Source organism: Ovis aries, chromosome 14 (genome assembly GCF_016772045.2).
Source record: "Ovis aries strain OAR_USU_Benz2616 breed Rambouillet chromosome 14, ARS-UI_Ramb_v3.0, whole genome shotgun sequence".
Lineage (NCBI taxonomy): Eukaryota > Metazoa > Chordata > Mammalia > Artiodactyla > Bovidae > Ovis > Ovis aries.
In genome coordinates, this window is record NC_056067.1 from 13,360,506 (window position 1) to 13,380,961 (window position 20,456).

The 20,456-nt window shown below is 55.0% G+C and overlaps 1 protein-coding gene and 1 pseudogene across 4 annotated transcripts in view; one reads left to right on the forward strand and one right to left on the reverse strand.

Moving 5' to 3' along the window:
- Window positions 1-1,953: 1,953 nt before the first annotated feature.
- On the reverse strand, window positions 1,954-6,060 carry LOC101106540 (thyrotropin-releasing hormone receptor-like; annotated as a pseudogene).
- A 13,916-nt stretch (window positions 6,061-19,976) lies between these two features.
- The window catches only part of ZC3H18 (zinc finger CCCH-type containing 18), a 41,742-nt gene continuing 41,262 nt past the window's right edge, over window positions 19,977-20,456 (forward strand). For all 4 annotated transcript variants that reach the window (XM_042231543.1, XM_027977731.2, XM_042231545.1 and 1 more), the window contains exon 1: window positions 19,977-20,132. The gene's annotated coding sequence lies outside the window, so the exon portion shown is untranslated. The remainder of the gene's footprint in view (window positions 20,133-20,456) is intronic.

Below are 20,456 nucleotides of genomic sequence, written 5' to 3' on the forward strand. Positions count from 1 at the left end.
TCAGTGAAAAAAAGACAGAAAGGGAGCAGTTCAGACAGCGAGACTGGTACAGTGGTAAGGCCAGAACTCTGGTGACAGGTACCCTCACTGAGCCCTGTCTTAGATAGGGCAGAGCGTCCCCGCCCAGGTGTGCAGGGTGACAAATGGGCTGTGGAGAAAGGCCAGGACCAGCACCAAGACCTTGGCCCAGAAGGCCCTCTGCAGCCGTGGGAGATGCTCACACCCAGGCAGCCCCTGTCTCGGCGCTCAGCCACAAGGTCAACGAGAGGGCACCCTTCCTCCAACAAGGCCCCATCTTCTCATCAGCCCCCATCTGTCCCTCGGCTCTCTCTGGGGACAGAGTCCCACCATGGCCCCAGCTTTCAGGATGCCCTTTCTCCCTGCCCAACGTACTCCCTCCCATTTCCTTCCATCCTGGAGGTCACACTCAGGCCACCTCTTACACTGACCTCCTCCCAAACAAATGTCCATGGAAAATCTGCTTTAATGAGCATCACAGTGGCCAAAAGGTAAATAATCTCAGAGGGAATGGGGCTGAGTTCAAGATGCTGTGCCTTTGTCCTATTGAGCTTTGTGGGCAGGAACTCAGTGACTCACCCATGGGGGACAGGTGACCCCCTGAAAGTCTCCCTGGCCTCAGTTTCCTCATACATTAAAACCGACACAATTGGAGGTCCCCCTTGACAGGGCCATTGCTGGGGTAAAAGGGCTGCAGATGGTGGGCTGGCCCAGGGCCCGGAGCCCTCAACCATCAGTAAGGACCACTAGGGGGTGTGGGGGGATAGCAGGGGTGGATGGCGGTGGGTGGGGAGGGGGAGCAGCCCAGCAGTGGCTCACTTGGGGCTGCAGTAATCCAGACCAGGGCTGTCATGTGACCATGGCCACACCCACTCACACCAGCTCTCTCTCCTTATTGGTGGATCAGCAGGGTGGACAGCTATGTGCACTAACAGAAGGCTGGACATCAGTTTGTCCAGCTTAGCTGCCACCTTCCGGCAGGTAAACAGGCTAGGTCCTGGCCAAATCACGTAGTACAGGGCAGGTACAAGGCCAAATCACGTGGTACAGGGGAGGCCACCCCCAGGGTCCTTGACCTGAGGGCTGGTGTGAGGGTCCTTGGTCCTGGCCATCTACACATGGCCCTCAGTCCAGGCTCCAGGTTCTTGGCGTCAAAGCAGAGGTGACTATCGTTGATCTGCGTCCCTTGAAACCACTCACCACGTGGAGCAACTGCAGGGAATTGGCGGGGAGGAAACAGGCCTGAGGTTCTGAGAGTTGGGCCGGGTGACGGTCCCACCAGCTGGTGCAGAAACCCATCTGGCTCCCCGATGAAGGGCTCTTTCTGGCCCCTGAATTGTCTATGCCTTTGGCTGCAGTGTTCCACCCAGAAAAGTGATGGAGCCTGAGAGGAGGAAGCCTGGGGCCTAGTTGTCCCAAGCCATGAACTCCCCTCCATCCCTGGACGTAGAGGACAGTGGTCCTCAAAGCGGGCTCCTCAAGGGCAGAGCTTGGATGCCTCAGAGCAAGAGGGCAGAGGAAGGCTTCCTGTTTATGGCTCAGTGGCCAGAAAAACACAGCACTCTGCTCTGTTCATGACCCAAGACAGCCCCACTCTTGCATCGTGGCCCAGAGACAGAGCTCTCAGGGGAGGAGACGGGAGGCTCAGGGAGCCATTGGCAAAGGGGCGTCTGCCCATCTCCTGGCCCTGCCAGCCATCAGCAGACAGGATCCAGCAGGGGAGCAAACTGAAGGAAGCGGGAGGGGCTGGACAGGGGAGGGCAGCCCGCAGACCGTGCTGAATCTAGGCCCCTGCTGTGGGAGTGGGGCCTCAGCTGCCTGAGCGCCAGTGACCTCGCTCCCGCAGGTCTGCTCCTGCTGGGGGGTCTCTCGGACCGCACTGTAGCTGGCAGTGCTGAGGCCGGCCGCGTGCCTCTGTGGTCCCTTTGCCCCGCATTAGCACAGCCGCCAGAAGGCCGCCTGGAACTTCTGGGACATGAGGCTGTAAATGATGGGGTGGATGGCACTGTTGGCACACGCACAGGTGAGACAGAAGAGGAGCACCCACGGGTCCAGGAAGGGCTGGGCCACAAAGGAGCTGAGCAGCACCAGCGTTCGGTAGGGTATCCACAGGACGGCAAAGAGCAGCACGACCACCACCAGCATCGTGGTGGCCCGCGGGCGGGAGGGCTGGGTGGGTGACTGCTGTCACCCTTCACACCGTGGGGCCAGCGGGGCCAGCAGCCAAGCTGAGGCCGTGGCTCCTGCCTCAGGATGTGTTTGCTGCGCGTGTGATGAGAACATAATTGTGACACCACTGAAATTACTACGGCGTACCCACTGGGCTCTACACTAAACGTTTCCCATGCAGGAACCCAGGGCCGGCATTCAAAGCTGTGCTGGTTGACACACTGATGGAATAGCCCTGCCTCAGGTGGTAAATGCTCACCGCCCTGTGCCCCCTGGTGCACCCCCCCCAGACCTTTCAGACCCCCAGCAAATAAAGACTGGATGCCCGGAGCGACGCCTCAGGCATCTGCTGGGGGTGTTGCGGGGAAGCCCAAGTGGACGCCGTGGCTGCTGGCACTCGGGTTACATTCCCTGCAGCCGGCCTCCCAGTGGTGCTGGTATCACCTCCACCTGGAGGAAGAGGAAGGGAATTTCCCAGCAGTTCAGTGGTTAAAACTCAGGGGCTTTCACTGCCATGGCCCAGGTTCAATCCCTGGTTGGGGAGCTAAGATCCCACAAGCCTCAAGGCAAACAAAAAAACAGTAAGAGGAAGCAGAGGCTCAGAGTGAGCGGTCACACAGTGTGCACGCCATGAGCCAGCTTCTCCTGCAGCCCGTCTGTGCGCGCCACTGTCCTGGGTGGCCCGCCAGCCACAGTCATGTCCCCGTTCTGCACCCCATTCTGTTCTTTTAGCTCAGGAGTGAGTCACCAGGTGGGCTGAGGAAAGGGACATGCTGGGCTCCAAATTCCCACTGCCAGCCTAGGGTCACGGCATCTCTGGGAGGGAGGAGGGTCAGTGGGAGGGGAATGGGCATATGTCCTGGCCACACAGAGAACTTCCTGGGGACTCCAGAGCTGAGGGGAGGTCTTGGGGGTCCCCTCGTCTGCTCTATCTCGGCCTCTGCCTGCTGCTGCCTCCAGAGTGCAGGGGGCAGCGTGTGGGAGTGTGAGTGCTGAGGCCAGCAAGCCTAAGCTGGGCGACCTCAGCCAGTCCCCTTCACCTCTCTGAGCCTCCGTCTCTGCTTGTGGTGTCAGGAGAATTGCAGTGTCCTCCAGGAACTGGTCTACGGGGAGGTGGGGGTGAGGGGCCCCCGTGAAGTCATCACTCTTTTGCCCCAGGAATGTGACGCCTGTGTGTCCGTAGCTTTGTGCTGGGGCCATGCTAAGCCCGAGTGCAAGCAGGCCTCGACCGCTCAGTGCCTCTGGTTCTCCGTTTCCCTCTGTCTCTCCCTGTCTCTCCCTGTCTCTGTGTGCGTGTGTGTCTCTGTCTCTCCTCTCTCTCTGCCTCTCCCTCTCACTGTTTGTTTTCATCTGTCTCTCTCTGTGTCTCCCTCTCTGTCTCTGTGTCCCTGTCTCTTTCCCAGTCCCTCCCTCTCTCTCTCTCCTGCTGTCTCCCCCTCTCTGTGTCTGTCCCTCTGCCTCCCTCTCCCCCAGTCTCTCTGTCTCCCCTCTGTTTCTCCCCATCTCACTTCTCAGCTGTTCATCCACAGGGACCCTCTCTGCTCAACCCTCCCCCAGCCTCAGCCTCTCCACGTGCCCATCATGGTTACACGTGGGAGCCTGTACACGCCTGTCTTGGGCTGCAAACGTGTATGGGTCCCCTGAACCCTGAGATGTGGTCCCTCCTCTCAGAACCCCTAGAGTTGCTCCAGTCAGGGCTGAGTGCTTCCAGGGCCCCCGGAGTGTCCACCCCACTCCCCACATCCTTCCTGACCATTTGTGCACCAGGCCCCCCCTCTGTTTCTCCCCACCTGGACCACTTCCTGGGTATCTGCTTGGTCTGCCCTGCTGCCAATCTCAGATCTTAACTCAGTTGTCACCTCAGCAAGGCCTTTTCGAACTTTCCCCTAAACTCCCTCTCTTCTGGGCAGTATTCTGCAGAACAAGTGTTTGCTTGTCTTACCATGAGCCCCAAAGGCAGGATGTTTATCTTGTTCTGTTCTCCCCAGCTTCCAGCACCTAGAACCTCTCCGGGCACAGAATTGGTGCCCAGAGACACCTGCTGAGTGAGTGGGTGAACAGGGGTGGAGCCAGCACCCCCTGCCCCATCCATTCACCCCTTTGCCGAAACGCCCTATCTCTGTGCAAACCGCCCCCACCCGCCCCCAGCCTCGGGAGACCTCGTACCTGCTTCCTGAATGAAGGGAAGCCTCTGGCCTCGCGACAGCTGGCCCCCACACCCCTGCCTGGCTCACAGGGCCGTCTCCCCAGGGCTCTTGCCTCCGGCTGGGCCTCACTGTCCCCGCGCTGGTCCCCAAGCTGTGGCAGGTGCTCCAGGGTGCTCTGGAATAAGATCCTTGCGATAAGTCCATAGAGCACTGTGGCTGCCAGTAGGAGTGTGAGGAAGAAGACGGTGAAGTCCAGCAGGTAGATGGGCAGGTACAGGCTGCGGGCCACCCAGTAGGCACACTGCAGGCCCCGGCACCCGCCAGCATCCAGGTCCACCAGGAAGAACCAGAGCAGGCAGTACATGGACGTGGTCCCCCAGACGCCCACCACAACTCACTTGGCCAGTGCCATGGTGCGCATAGTCTGTGCCCGCATCGGGTTGCAGATGGCGCTGTACCTGCAGGCCACAGGGCGGTCCTGTGACCCACCTGCCCTCCTGGGCTACTGGGCTGCATTGGGACACCTGACGCGCTTGGCCAATCAGATTCCCTGATGAGGAACCAAATGTGATGTGATGGTTTAACCGGCCCTTTCACTGTGGACCTGCGAGGCTGTGGAGATCTGGGGAGCGGAGTGGCCATGTTGAGGCAGCCTCGGGGGCTGGCAGAGCAAGGCGCCAGTCTCAAGAGGGGAGAGTGGGCCCGAGTCAGAACACACAGCCCCTTAAGGTCCGGCCAGGCCCACGAGGTAGAGGTGCTCCTGCAAAGACCTTGATCTCTGTGCAAGTTCTGGCGGGCTTCCTACTGCCCACCATCAAAGGTCTTGGGCTAAGGGGCCAAGAACACTGTGACCCCAGATGGCACAGTGGGCAAGAGGCAGAACTGGGCCAGCGTATGCAAGTCAGAGGCCTCGGTTCTGTCCCCAGTCTGTGTGGCCCTGGACGAGACATTAAGTCTCTGAGCCAATATGCCAAAGGCCACACAGCTGGGAAGAAGCAGAGCTGATACTGAACCCAGTCAGCGGGCTTCAGCATTTACATCCTGAGACGCTGAACTGCCTCTCAGGTGTTAACTTCAGAGCTGGAACGGGCCCAGGAGACTGTCCAGTCCAGTGCCCACATCCCCAAGGGGAACACCGTGCCCGAGGAGTGCCAGGTTGCCTTGGCATCCTGCAGCAAGTCAGCAGCAGAGGTGAGATGAGAAACCCACTTCCAGGCTCCTGCCCCCGCTCCACCAGGCTCCTCCAGGGTCTCACACAGCACCCCTCTTCATTAAAGGAGAGCAGCCTCAGTTTACCAAGGATCACAGCCTGGAAGTCCTGACCTGCTGGGGGGACTGGGGGTGCACATACCTCTCCACCGTGAGTGCCAAGATGGAGCAGGAGGAGGCATTGATGCCCAGATACTGCAAATAGGTGATGCCCAGGCAGCCACATGGCCATACACCCACTGCCCAGCCAAGCTCTCGGAGACTTGGTCAGCCCTGCAGCCACCAGCACGGTGACGTCTGCCAGGGCCAGGCTGACCATGTAGCAGCTGGTGGGCTTGTGCATGTCCCGGGTGGTCAGCACCACCAGGACCACCATGGTGTTGCCTGTGATGCCCACCACACACACGAGGAGCAGCACCAGGAAGACGGAGACCACCTTGTATGCAGGGCCCAGGACAGCCTCACTGGGAGCCAGGGACACGGTGCTGGGGCTGCCTGGCCTGCTCCCATGCTCCATGGTGGCTGCTCAGGCGCTGGGGGGCAGGGGGATTCCGGGAGGTGTCCACGCCATTGGCTAGTGCCTCGTGCCACTGGACAAACACCTGCCTCTCCCGAGAGCCCGGCCCCGGGGACACACAGGGACCCAGCCCGCGTGACGTGACTGCTTGGCCAAGAGAAGGACACGACAGGGGCGCTCCTTCTAGTCTCTGCTGTAAATGTAGTCAGCGAGTCGCCAGCTCTGCCAGCCTCAGTCTCCTGGGCCATAAATACAGATGGTCGTGCTTAAGGCATGAGACAGCGAGGAGACTGAACCCAGAAGGACACGTGTCGCACCCCGACTCAGTGCCTCCTGGGTGCTCAGCGCCCCGCAGTCCTTTCACTAGGAAGCCACGTGGCATCTCTAAGCCCCGGCCAGCTCGTCTGTGAAACTGCTTCTCAGGGATGCAGTGAGATTCCCACAAAACCAGGAGACACAGAGAGTTCTGGGCCTGGAGCCTGGCTCTGTCCCACGTCTGTTCCTAATGTTAACTTTAAGGCTTTAATTCCCCTGGGCCTCAGTCTCCACACCTGGAGACCCTAACAGTAGCTCAATCCCAGGGGGCTGTGCAGAACGAAAGAGACAGGCACCCCAGGGCATCGGGGGCTGCACACGGACTCTGCTCCCCCAGCTCTGGAAACATCAGTCAGCCTCCCCTCCTCCACCCATCACAGGGTGATGGAGCAATGACGTCATGGCTGGGACTCGGGCCAACAGGTGAAGTCCTGGGGCCCACACAGCCCCACAACACACCTACACACGCACACCACACACCACCCACTCCTCCACCGCTTAATCCCGCAGGTGTCGCTGGCCAGAAGGGCCCCCGCCAGCTCCCTCGGAGTCCTGTCTGGGCCCCTGATGGCCAAGCGACCGACCCAGGACCAGAATGGAGCCCTCCTTGCACACAGAAACCCAGGCACACACGCAAGACACACACAACACACACGAAACAAAATCCCCCTGCACACCGCATCCGACAACACACACCGACACAGCCCAACACACATACGTGTACCCACTTTGGCGCGGACACAGACTCACACTCAACTTCGCACACACACGTACCAACAACACAAGGGACCCAAATGCACACGTGGGTACAAAAATGCACATCACAGCTTGCCCACAACCCGGGCATCTGTGTTACAACTACAGACACACACTGTCCACGCTCATTCACCCAGGTGCTTAGAGACAAAAAATGCCGTGTTCCTGTGCCCCCGGGCGCCCGCAGCCACACCCCACACATGGAGCCCCACCGCCCGAGCCCCGAGCCCTCCTGAACATGAGCCTCCCTTCACTTTACCTGGAGGAGACCATCTCGCCCTGGGAGCCCAGCGGCCGGTAAGATCCCAAAGGCTGCATTTCCCTCCAGCTGGGAGAGGCCAGCAGCCCCGAGTCTGGGGGAGTGGGGGCGGAGGAGAACCCAGAGCTCTCCCAGAAGCCCCTCTTCCCCATGGGCAAGGCCCCCTGCCCCCAGAGACAGGGGCTCACCCATCTCGGCCACCTCGGCATCCCGGGGTCCCCCACCTCCTTCTCTTCCTCCCCTGCACACAAGCCTTTCTCCAAAGAACATTCCCCCAGGCGGGCAGCCGGGACCACTGTCCGCCATCCCAGGCAGCCCCCAGGAGAAACTTGCAGCGCTGAGAACTTACTGGGTAAGGAGCCTCGGGGCCTTCCCCGCCTCCTCCTCCTCCTCCAGGGGAACAGAGGGAGGGGGAGACGGTACTGTGGTCCAGCGGCACAGGCTTCTGTTCTGCAGGCTGCCGTGCTGCGCAGACGTGCTCGGTGCTCACAGACACACACACAGCCCTGCCAACTTCTCCCGCCCCCTGTCGTCCCCCCTTGTCCCCCCTGGTCCCCCCTCGCAGGGCTGAAGTCAGCTGATGCAGCTTCCCCAGCAGGGAGACCCCTGAGAAGAAATCCCAGGACCCCTGCTTCCCCCAGAGCACAGGCTGGCCAGGCTAGGAAGGACCCCGTTAGCCTGCTGAGCCTCTGGAGCCCCACAGGATGAGGCAGAGACCTGGGGAAGGTGGGGGTGGACCAGTCCTTTACTCCCTGGGGGGCCCCCCACTTCCATCTGGAGAGGAGGGTGTACAGAATTGAGTGCCTCCTGCAGCGTGTGCCTGCAGGGAGACTGGGACTGCGGTTGGGGCATGAATGTTTCAGGTGAAGGAGTGGGCCTGGGCCTGGGCCTGGGGGCTCCAGGGAGCAGGGACCCCAGGCTTCCTGCTGGGCTGGGGCTGCTGCTGTGTTCCCCATGGCTGGCACACCTTCTCTTGGCTAGCTTTCAGGAAGAGACCCCAAAGGGGCCCCTCAGCTGGCTCAGAGAACAGGAATCCTGCTGTGGCCCCCAAACGGCCAGGGGCCTGGCTCCTCTGAGGCGTTTAAAGTGCAGATTTCATCCCCAGGCCCATCCACAGGCTGTGAGTCGCAGCCCTCACCCCAGGAACCCAGGAGGAGCCTGGGAAGGGCGCACATTCCTGGTCACCAGGTCCAGCATCCAGGAGCCAGGCCCTTGAATTGTGTCCCACAAAGTCCAACGACACCAAGTGTCTTAATCTCTTTTTTTTTTAACATTTGACTTTGGAATGTAATATACTCATATAAACATGCTCAAAATACAAAATGACAGTCAAATGAATAAAGCGGGCGTGTGAATACCATCGCCCTGCCAGCCCCACCCCTGCCCTGGCTTACATCCTGATTACTGTCCTCTGCTGTGACCGTCGGGTGCTTTCTGCAACCAGTACAGCGGACTGTGTCCTGCTCATTCCACCAACTCTGGCAGGTGGGCATCTGCCTGACTGTGACTGTCCGGCTCATCCATTCCCCTGTGCTGTATGACTCTTCACCGTAGGACTGAGCTGCAAAGTGTCCACACAGGGTGGACTGTTGGCGGACTTCTGTGTCGTTTCTAGTTTGGGGGATCACAGATGCCACTGCTGTGAACTCTCCTGTATGTGAGTCCTGGATGAATGCATTTTGGGAAAGGGCGGCGGAAGAGATGGCATGTCCCCCTGCCCCGGAGGGGGCACTCCATCTCCCCCTGGGGCTTCCTGGAATGCTGGGAAGCCACACGGAGGGCTCCACTGTGCGTGGTGGACAGAGGATTTCCCTGCCTCTTCTTGGGACCACCCCCAGCCCACCCCACAAGTCCTCCTCCAAACTGGCCCTCCCAGGGAATTCCCTTCCACGAGAGCTCTCGACTGCTGTCCTCCTGGCTGGTGCTGAAATCACCCAGCTGGACTAGAATCTGCCTTCAGCCTCACATGGGGACCTCTCTCTATACCACTCCTCCCGTCCGCTGGTGTGAAGGTCCAGCTCCTCTTTTGGAGAGGAAAGACACCAGAGAGGCAGAGGCAGAGGCCTCACCACCCAGCACCTACGTAGAGAGCACCTCACTTGCCCTGAGTGCTCACCCTTTAGCTTGCCTATGGACATACCACATTCTGCAGTTTCCTGTGTCCATACCCTCTGTGTGTCCCAGGAGTCCTGCAGCCAGCAACCCCCTCCCCAGCAGCACAGAAACTCTCTGTGGCTTCTGAAGGTATAATGTGGTCACAGTAAGAGAACTCACTGACAACTTAGATGTCCAGAGTGGTAAGGACTTGATGTTATTAAAACTGGCTGTTAAAATTTATGCCTTAGAGAAAAACTAATTGGCGCATGATCCATTGAGTTAATGGGGCTTCCTGGGTGGCTCAGATGGTAAAGAATCCTCCTGCAATACCGGAGACCCGGGTTCGATCCCTGGATTGGGAAGATCCCCTGGAGAAGGGAATGGCTACCCACGCCAGAATTATTGCCTGGAGAATTCCATGGACAAGAGGAACCTGGTGGGCTACCCTCTATGGGGTCGCAAAGAGTTGGACACAAGTGAGTGACTAACACTTTCACTTTTCCATTGAGTTAGAGGGCAGGCTGCAAATAGGCAAGCGTTCCCTCCTGTTTGAAGAATGTATTTGCGTCTAATAGCTGCCATCCACCAGGAGCTTGGCATGCGGCATGGCCCTAGGCATCTTGTGTAACCTTCACAACTATCCCTTCATGCTGACAACTCCTTTGTTGTTGTTTTCCGAAAGAGAAAGCAGAGCCTTACAGAGGCAAGTCGGCTGCTCAAAGTCGCAGAGCTGCTCAAAGGCAGAGCTGAAGTGTGAGCCCAAATCTCTCCTTCTACAAAGTCGGTGTCCTCAACCACAGGGTGGATGGTCACCACTGTGCCTGTGCTGTGACTCCAGAAATGCCTAGATGAGGGTGGGTGATTCTGTAGTTAGAAAAAGTGACAAAATGTCCGGGTGAAGAGCTGCCTGCCTGTATTTGGTCCCAAGGCTAGAGCAGGGTGCGGGAGGAAGGTGACACTTCTTAAAATGTCAGCCTCGAGTCCTTGGACTCAGGGGCTTAGCAAGTGGTGTGAACATCCAGCTGAGGGGTTCCAGGCTCAGGATGTCACAAACAGCACATCTTGCGGTGCTCCAGGGCCCAGGGGAGGTATCAGTGTCTGGGTGAGACCCCAAAGAAACACCACATATCTGACTGGCATTAACAAATTAACATGGCCCCTCAGCTACCCTCTGTCAATACCCAAGGCCCTCCACCTGGCTGTGCTGACACCTGCTGGAACAGTCTAGACGTCCCCGCAGCCCAGGATCCAAAGAGTAAATGTGTGGCCCTACATCAGAGGCCATTCTGGCTGGCTGGTGGCCATGTTGTCTGTTTATCAGTGAATATCTGAGAGGCATGCCTGGGTCTTAGGTGATGGGGTCTGCTGAAATCTGACAGAGAGGAGTGGGTGGCTCCAGACCCGGTGAGGAAGGGGTGGGGTGGGAAGTGCTCCTGGGGGGTGACATCACATTTGTGCAAAAAAAAGCTGGAAGCAGAGATAGAAGTTTGCATAAAGACATGAGGCCAGTTGGTGCTAAAAGGCAAAAGTCACACTCAGGCAGTGAGCTCACACAGAGCCTGGCCCCCACCGCAGCAGTGGCTCTACAGCCTTGATCCTCTGGTGCTGGGGGGCCAGCCACCCCCAGGGCATGGCTGACACTACAGTTTCCTTGTCATATGCTCTTCTGAGTGTGGTGAAATCTGGGGCCAGGGCTGTCCAGGGCTGGTGCTCACACACTCGGTGTCCGGAAGAGAGGATGGGCAGGCTGTCCGGGGCCTCGGGCTCTCAACGCAGTGGCACCAGCAGAGGAGCCGGGTCCCTACACGGCAGCTCCGTGCTGGGTCCTCTGCATCCACCGGGGACCAACCGGACTAAGGGGCTGCTCGGGACCACGTGTCCCCGAAGATGGGCGGGTGGGTTCCTGGGGCCTTGCCAGAGCCTGGCCATCCCAGCCTACTGGTCTTCAGGATGGGACCACAGTGGGGCCTGCGGGTTCACGCCAGCTCTGTTGGTGGCCTTGTGGGTTCCCTGGTGGCTCAGTCAGTGAAGAATCGGCCTGCAAGGTGGGAGACCCAGGTTCGATCCCTGGGTCGGGAAGATCTTCTGAAGAAGGGAATGGCTACCCACTCCAGTATTCTTGCCTGGAGAACTTCATGGACAGAGGAGTCTGGCGGGCTCCAGTCCATGGGGTCACAAAGAGTCGGACATGACTGGCTAATACACACAAGGTGAAGGAGGGTGTTGGGGTGAGAAAGTGCCATGCCTGGATCGTCACCATGGGAGGAATTCCGGGGCCTTTGATGTAGGCCTGCAAGTGGGAACTGAGCTGACCTTTATCCCTTAGTTCAACTTTCATTCATTCATTCTGCCCAGGCCCTGCCGTGCGGGTAGCCCTGGGGCCACAGAGCCAACAGAAGCCCACAGCCTCAGGCAGGGAAGGTCCCAGAGCCCTTCCCCACTCCCTCCTGGGGCCTGCAAACCTCCTGAGACCGGCAGGGATAGGGGGCCACTCCTCAGTGGGTTTCAGGGTTGTACCTGGATGTCTCCAGGGAGGGAAGGAGGCCAGGTGGAGTCCGTGCCTCAGAGGATGGAATGGAGCCTGTAGGACAAGGTCCCCACTGAGGTCAGCACCCCTGATGGTGAGCCCACCCTTCTGCAGCCTCTCACTCACCTGCGTGGGGGCTGGGATGTGAGTGGGGTCTGGATGAAGATAGGGTGTGTGTGCACATGTACACAAGCCTGCACCCACCCATGCCCCTCATCATGTGCCCATGCGCCGGTACAGGGGACAGACAGCCTGTGAATGTCTGAGAATCTGAAGCCCACCCAGCTAGGACCCCAAATGCTGGGATCTGGAGGGGGGCGCTCTCTGGTGACAGCATGAGGCAGCCACAGAGGCCAGCGGGGGTTTGGCCACTTGAAGAGGCAAGACCTCCTGGTTCCCACCTCCGGTGGATCCTTCCAGCAGATCCACTTTCCCAACTGCAGTTTTCAGACAGTGGCCCTCATGGGGAGCTCACCTGTGCCCCTGGACACACTCATAAGGACACACACACATGCGTTGAGGCACTTGGAAGCAGGCAGTTGCGGGAGGAGGGGCAGCAAGGGGATGAGCTCTGAGCCAAGGGAGAGGACTGAATGAGCCCCGCGCCCACCCTGGTGTTGGGCACAGCTTGCTGAACTGAGGAGGCGGGACACACCCTCGGGGGCTCGAGGGAAGCTCCCACCCTGGGGAAAACCTCGGGGACAAACGGAGGGCACTGCCCCACGAGGTAGGGCAGGTAGGAGCAGAGCCAGACCAGGTGGCCCCAGGAGAGCCAGGCTGCAGGTGGAGCCTGCGGAGAGGGAGGTGGGCCCAGGCCCCATCCAGGGAGCGCAGATCAGCCCTGGTGACGCCGAGAAGCAAACTCACCTGGGCAGCGACCTGGGCAGGAACCAACTGCCGGGAAAAGCCTCACTTTCTTTGGGAGTAGATAATTCATCCACAGAGTTTACATTTCTCTTACCCAACAGCCCCAACCAGGGCACCGTGATATGGCCACTTGGGTTTTGTGATCAGGCTGCCCAGGCTGGAATCCCATCTCTGTGATGGTACAGCTTCTATTTCCTTGACTGTACGATGGAGAGAATGTGGGTGCTGCCTCCCAGGGGTTTCGTGAGATGCAGGGCACCAGGCAGGCGGTGATTCAGCACTCCACACAAGAACAGATGCTTGGCACCTCTTGTCTCTTCCTTCATCCTGAGAGGGAAGCAGCAGGTGTGAACTGCCCCACTTCGAAGACCTGGAATGCTGAGGCCTAGAGAGCGCTGCCTGCATCCTTCACCTGGGGCCTCAAGGTTTCAGGATTTGGACTCAGAGACCTGGGCTCTGATCCCATCTTGGCCACTGTCAGTCTTTCTAAATGCACCCTCCCCCGCCCCTACTATACACACACACTCTGGATGTTGTAACATGGCGTTTGACTTGGGGTTACAGGCGATCCAGGAGCTCACAGCACAGCTGCCAAGCCAGCCAGGGGCCTAGGAGGAGGTCCATCAAAGGTGTGGCCTGGAGAAAAGAGTGAGCCCGGTGAAAGGTGGAAGGCTGTTCCAGGCGGCAGCAGTGGCTCCTGCAAAGACCTGGGAGCACAGAAAGATGTGATGAGTCCAGGGCGAAGGAGTGAGCACGCGGGCAGCGGGGCAGGCAGGGGCTGGGGGTACAGTGTAGGGGCGGCATGCTGGGGGCAGGGGGAGTTGCTGGAGAGACCTCAAGCTGGAGCGATGAGACCAGAACCAACCCGAGATTTAGGAAGGTGGTTCTGAGTGCCTGGGAGAGGCTGGGAGTCAGGGGCTGTGACAAAGCAGGAAACAGGGGCGCAGGGGGAGAAATGGGAGGACACTTCGAGGTTCAGCAATGAGGAGTCCCCCCCTTCAAGCCTCTCCCACTACCTCTCAGTTCCCAGTTGGGGTTTTCCCCCACCTCCTCTACTATCTCCCTTCTTTTCTTCTTTAAAAAATAATAGCTTTATTTAAGAATAACTCATACACCATAAAATCCACCCTTTTAAAGTGCACAACTCAGTGATTTCTTATACATTCATGAAGTTATACAACCATCACCACTACCTGACTCCCGAATATTTTTATCATCCCTGAAAGAACCTTTGTTCCCATTAAGCAATCACTCCCCAGCCCATCTCCCCCAGTCCCTGGTAACCTCTCACCTACTTCCTGACTCTGTGGATTGCCTCTTCTGGATAGTTCATGTAAATTGAATGTATTAGTCAGCCCAGGACGCCATAACAGACCCCACAGACTGGGGGGCTTAAACAAGGCACCTATTTCTCACAGTTCTGAAGCCTGGAAATCTGAGATCTGGGCTCTGGCAAGAGCCCCCTTCCACTTTCTTGTGTCCTCTTACCATTGGACTGTGGTATCTCTTCTTAACAGACTTCACCGTTTTATACCTCTGAGTAGTATTCTACCGTTCGGATAGCCGTTTGTTTTTTTTGTTTGTTTGTTTGTTTTTTGCCACACTGCCACACTTGTGGAATCTTGGTTACTTGACCAGGGATTGAACCCAGGCTCTTAGCGGTGAGAGCCCTGAGTTCTAACCACTGGACCGCAGGAAATTCCCTGGACCACATTTTCTTGGCCCATCATCAGTCCATTGACACCTAGGCTGTTTCCACTCTGGGGCTGTTGTGAATAACACTGCTGGAAGATTCGGGATTAGGTTTTTGTGTTTCATTTCTTTGGGAGTGACATCATAGGTCGTATGGTAGCTCTTTGTCGATGACCTCAGTTTCTTCCTACCCTTATGTATTCATGCAGGGCCCATTGCAAAGTGAAAATGATTTGATTTTCTTCAAAAATGATACAGTATTTTAAGGCGAGGACAACAGAGCATTTGACTAAGCCCAGGGTCCCTCTAAGTGCAGGTTCCTATTCTAACAGGGAGAGTTTGAAGCTCTGCAGAAGCCTTGGTGGGGTTCTGCCCAGGGGACTATGAAGGCAGTTGGTAAAAATGCTCCAAATGCCACATAATGTCCTTCTGATCAAGGAAAGGTGACATCATATTAAGCTGATTGCATTTACTAAGATGCAGAGTTGTTGATCCCCATGGAAATGGCATAAAATTTTAAGCTCTGATATTTAAAGGCAGTATCTAAAGAATGATTAACTTTTGTGTTGAGCTGATTACATTTTTTTGTTGTTTCTTGAATTAACTTTTTAAAAAGAAATCAGTGTTTAAAAATTCAACTGAGTAAATTTGAAGATCTAATTAGCTTTATTCAACAATTTATGAATCAGGCAGCATCCCATTTAGCAGGCTTCTAGAAGCTGTACAAAATGGAGATTTTTATGGGCACTGTTCAGTTCAGTTCAGTCGCTCAGCTGTGTCTGACTCTTTTTGACCCCATGGACTATACCACGCCAGGCCTCTCTGTTCATCACCAACTCCGAGAACTTGCTCAAACTCATGCCCATTGAGTCAGTGATGCCATCCTTCCATCTCATCCTCTATCATCCCCTCCTTCTCCTGCCTTCAATCTTTCCCAGCATCACGTCTTTGCAATGAGTCAGTTTTTTGCATCAGGTGGCCAAAGTATTGGAGTTTCAGCTTCAGCATCAGTTCAGTTCAGTTCAGTCTCTCAGTCGTGTCTGACTCTTTGCATCCCCATGAACCGCAGCACAGCCAGACCTCCCTGTCCATCACCAACTCCCAGAGTCCACCCAAACCCATGGCCATTGAGTCAGTGATACCATCCAGCCATCTCATCCTCTGTCGTCCACTTCTCCTCCTGCCCTCAATCTTTCCCAGCATCAGGGTCTTTTCCAGTGAATCAGCTCTTCACATCAGGTGGCCAAAGTATTGGAGTTTCAGCTTCAACATCAGACCTACCAATGAACACCCAGGACTGATCTCTTTTAGGATGGACTGGTTGGATCTCCTTGCAGTCCAAGGGACTCTCAAGAGTCTTCTCCAACACCACAGTTCAAAAGCATCAATTCTTCAGCGCTCAGCTTTCTTCACAGTCCAACTCTCACATCCATACATGACTACTGGAAAAACCATAGCTTTGACTAGATGAACCTTTGTTGGCAAAGTAATGTCCCTTCTTTTTAATATGCTGTCTAGGTTGATCACAGCTTTTCTTCCAAGGAGCAAGCATCTTTTAATTTCATGGCTGCAGTCACCATCTGCAGTAATTTTGGAGCCCTCCAAAATACAGACTCTCACTGTTTCCATTGTCTCCCCATCTATTTGCCATGAAGTGATGGGACAAGATGCCATTATCTTAGTTTACTGAATGCTGAATTTTAAGCCAACTTTTCCACTCTCTTCTTTCACTTTCATCAAGAGGCTCTTTAGTTCTTCTTCTGTTTCTGCCATAAAGGTGGTGTCATCTGAATATCTGAGGTTATTGATATTTCTCCCAGCAATCTTGATTCCAGCTTGTGCTTCATCCAGCCTGGCACTTCGCATGATGTACTCTGCATATAAGTTAAATGAGCAGGGTGAAAATATACAGCCTTGATGTATTCCTTTCCCAATTTGGAACCAGTCTGTTGTTCCATGTCCAGTTTTAACTGTTGCTTCTTGACCCGTATACAGATTTCTCAGGAGGCAGGTAAGATGGCCTGATATTCCCATCTCTTTAAGAATTTTCCAGTTTGTTGTGATGCACACAGTCAAAGGCTTTGGCATAGTCAATAAAGCAGAAGTAGATGTTTTTCCGGAACTTTCTCACTTTTTCTATGATCCAATGGATGTTGGCAATTTGGTCTCTGGTTCCTCCAGCTTTTCTAAATCCAGCTTGAACATCTGGAAGTTCACAGTTCGTGTACTGTTGAAGCCTGGCTTGGAGAATTTTGAGCATTACTTCGCTAGTGTGTGAGATGAGTGCAATTGTGTGGTAGTTTGAGCATTCTTAGAGGAACTTACCTGGTGGCTCAGATGGTAAAGCATCTGCCTGCAATGCAAGGGACCTGCGCTCAATCCCAGGGTCGGGAATATCCCCTGGAGAAGGAAATGGCAACCCACTCCAGTACTCTTGCCTGGAAAATTCCATGGATGGAGGAGCCTGGTAGGGGGTCGCAAAGAGTCGGACACGACTGAGCAACTTCACTCACTTTGAGCATTCTTTGGCATTGCCTTTCTTTGGGATTGGAATGAAAACTGACTTTTTCCAGTCCTGTGGCCACTGCTGAGTTTTCCAAATTTGCTGGCATATTGAGTGAAGCACTTTAACAGCATCATCTTTTAGGATTTGAAGTAGCTCAGCTGGAATTCCATCACCTCCACTAGCTTTGTTTCTATCGATGCTTCCTAAAGCCTACTTGACTTTGCATTCCAGGATGTCTGGCACTAGGTGAGTGATCACACCATCGTGATTATCTGGGTCATGAAGATTTTTTTTGTATAGTTCTGTGTATTCTTCCCACCTCTTCTTAATCTCTTCGGTTAGGTCCACACAATTTCTGTCCTTTATTGTGCCCATCTTTGCAAGAAATGTTCCCTTGGTATCTCCAATTTTCTTGAAGAGATATCTAGTCTTTCTCAATCTATTGTTTTCCTCTATTTCTTTGCATTGATCGCTGAGGAAGGCTTTCTTATGTCTCCTTGCTATTCTTTGGAACTCTGCCTTCAAATGGGTGTATCTTTCCTTTTCTCCTTTGCCTTTCACTTCTCTTCTTTTCTCAGCTATTTGTAAGGCCTCTGCAGACGACCATTTTGCCTTTTTGCATTTCTTTTTCTTGGGGATGGGTCTTGATCACTGCTTCCTGTACAATGTCATGAAGCTCTGTCCATAGTTCTTCAGGTACGCTATCAGATCTAATCTCTTGAATCTATTTGTCACTTCCACTGTATAATTGTAAGGGATTTAATATAGGTCTTACCTGAATGGTCTAGTGGTTTTCACTACTTTCTTCAATTCAAGTCTGAATTTGGCAAAAAGGAGTTCATGATCTGAGCCACAGTCAGCTCCTGGTCTTGTTTCTGCTGACTGTATAGAGCTTCTCCATCTTTGGCTGCAAAGAATATAATCAATCTGATTTTGGTGTTGACAGTCTGGTGATGTCCATGTGTAGAGTTGCCTCTTGTGTTGTTGGAAGAGGGTGTTTGCCATGACCAGTACGTTCTCTTGGCAAAACTCTGTTAGCCTTTGCCCAACTTCATTTTGTACTCAGAGGCCAAATTTGCCTGTTACTCCCAAGTATCTCTTGACTTCCTACTTTTGCATTCCAGTCCCCAGAATGAAAAGGACATCTCTTTTGGGTGCTAGAAGGTCTTGCAGGTCTTCATAGAACCGCTCAGCTTCAGCTTCTCAGCATTACTGGTTGGGGCACAGACTTGGATTATTGTGATGCTGAATGGTTTGCCTTGGAAACTAACAGAGTTCTTTCCGTTGTTTTTGAGATTGCACACAAGTACTGCATTTTGGACTCTTTTGTTGACCGATTTAGGGCTACTCCATTTCTTCTAATGGATTCTTGCCCACATTAGTAAATAAAATGGTCATCTGAGTTAAATTCACCCATTTCTGTCCATTTTAATTCACTGATTCCTAAAGGTTGATGTCTCTTGCCATCTGCTATTCAACCACTTCCAGTTTACCTTGATTCATAGACCTGACATTCCAGGTTCCTATGCAATGTTGTTCTTTACGGCATTAGACTTTACTTCCATCACTAGTCACATCCACAAACGTGTTGTTTTTGCTTTGGCTCTGTCTCTTCATTCTCTCTGGAGTTATTTCTCCACTGATTTCCAGTAGTATATTGGGCACCTACGGACCTGGGGAGTTCATCTTTCAGTGTCATATCTTTTTGCCTTTTCATACTGTTCATGGGGTTCTCAAGGCAAGAACTCTGAAGTTGCTTGCCATTGCCTTCTCCAGTGGACCATGTTTTATCAGAGCTCTCCACCACGACCCGTCCATCTCGGGTGGCCCTACACAGCATGGCTCATAGTTTCATTGCATTAGACAAGGCTGTGGTCCATTTGATCAGTTTGGTTAGTTTTCTGTGTTTGTGGTTTTCATCCTGTTTGCCCTCTGAGGGATAAGGATAAGAGGCTTATGGAAACTTCCTGATGGGAGAGACTGACTGGGGAGAACTGGGTCTTTATGGGCACAGAGGGTGGGAAAAGGAAGCTAAGAGGGTAGGTTGCTCCTACAAGGGTGCCTTACTTTAGGAAGGGGAGGGGTCATATACAGGTCATCTCCCTAGTGCTGATCAGACTGTTGGGTTGCAGACTAATGGGTTTAAATTTCCACTCTAGGGAGAGGCTGCAATATCAATTAGACTTGATAGGTTTAGCATCTAAGTGATTAGATCTTGGACCTGTTGATACTTTTTAACCGCATGAGGATTAGCTTAAAACTTTTAAGCTTTGACATTTAAACTCAGTATCAAAAAATGATTAAATTTTGTGTTGGACTGATTATATTTTATAAAGCAAGAGCTATTTAGTACCACAGAAATAGTTTCTAAAACGTTTAAACTTTGACATTTAAACTCAGGTTTTCGAAAATGATTAATTTTGTGTTGAACTGATATTTTAACAGAGGGAGCTATGTAGTCCCTAGTAAGCAATGTAAAAGGTCTAAGTTTTGTTATTTAAACTCATTTCCCGAAAAGGATTAACTTTAGGCCGGGGGCTCTTCAGCAGGACTGGAGAAGGTAAGCGCTGAGCCGTGACGTCGCGGGACCCAGCTATGCCTGGTCGGGTACAGCGGGAACAGCGGACGGCTAGTCGGGAACCTGCGCCAGTACTTCACGTGACCACGCGCCGCGGACATCCTTCCTCGCACCTCGATGGGCGGTGCGCGCGCTCTGAGACCCGCCCTAGGGTCGGGGCCCCGGCCGCGCCTGCGCCATGACTCGGGCGGGCGCGCCCCGAGGGGGCGGGGCCGCACGGGGGCGGGGGCGCGGAGGCCGGAAGGAAGCAGGTGGGGGGCGTGGCGAGCGAGGGAAGCCCGCCGGCCCGCAGATAACCGTCGCGGCCTGATGACGTCGCACAATGGCCGGCCCCCGCGGCTAGTGGAGCCCGTTTGTTCCGCCCGCGTCGTGCCTGAAGCCGGAGCCTGGGAGCAGCGGAAGGGCCGAAAGACGCCTTCTCCGCGCCGTCCCGACCCCTGCGAAGCCGTGGCCCCCTCTCTGCCCTCGAGCTGAGGTAAGTGGTGGTGGTGGCTGGGAGGCCTGGCCGGCGGGAGAAAGAGGCCGAGGCGGCCGGGCAAGGAGCGTGGCGGCGGCACTGAGCCGAGGCCCGGAGCCTCGCCGCCTCTGCCTCCGGGGAGCACTCCAGGCTGCCCCCGGCCGAAGCGTGACTCTCGGGCCCCGGGAAGAGGACGCTGAGCTAGGCACGATCCCAGGTTCGGTCCGGACGAACTGGCCGGGGGTCCTGAATCCCTCTAAGCTCGAGCGCCTGGCGGCTGCCTCCGCACTCCGTCGTGGGGTTGGTCTCCCGAAGCTGTCATTTCTCTTCCGGGACATTCGC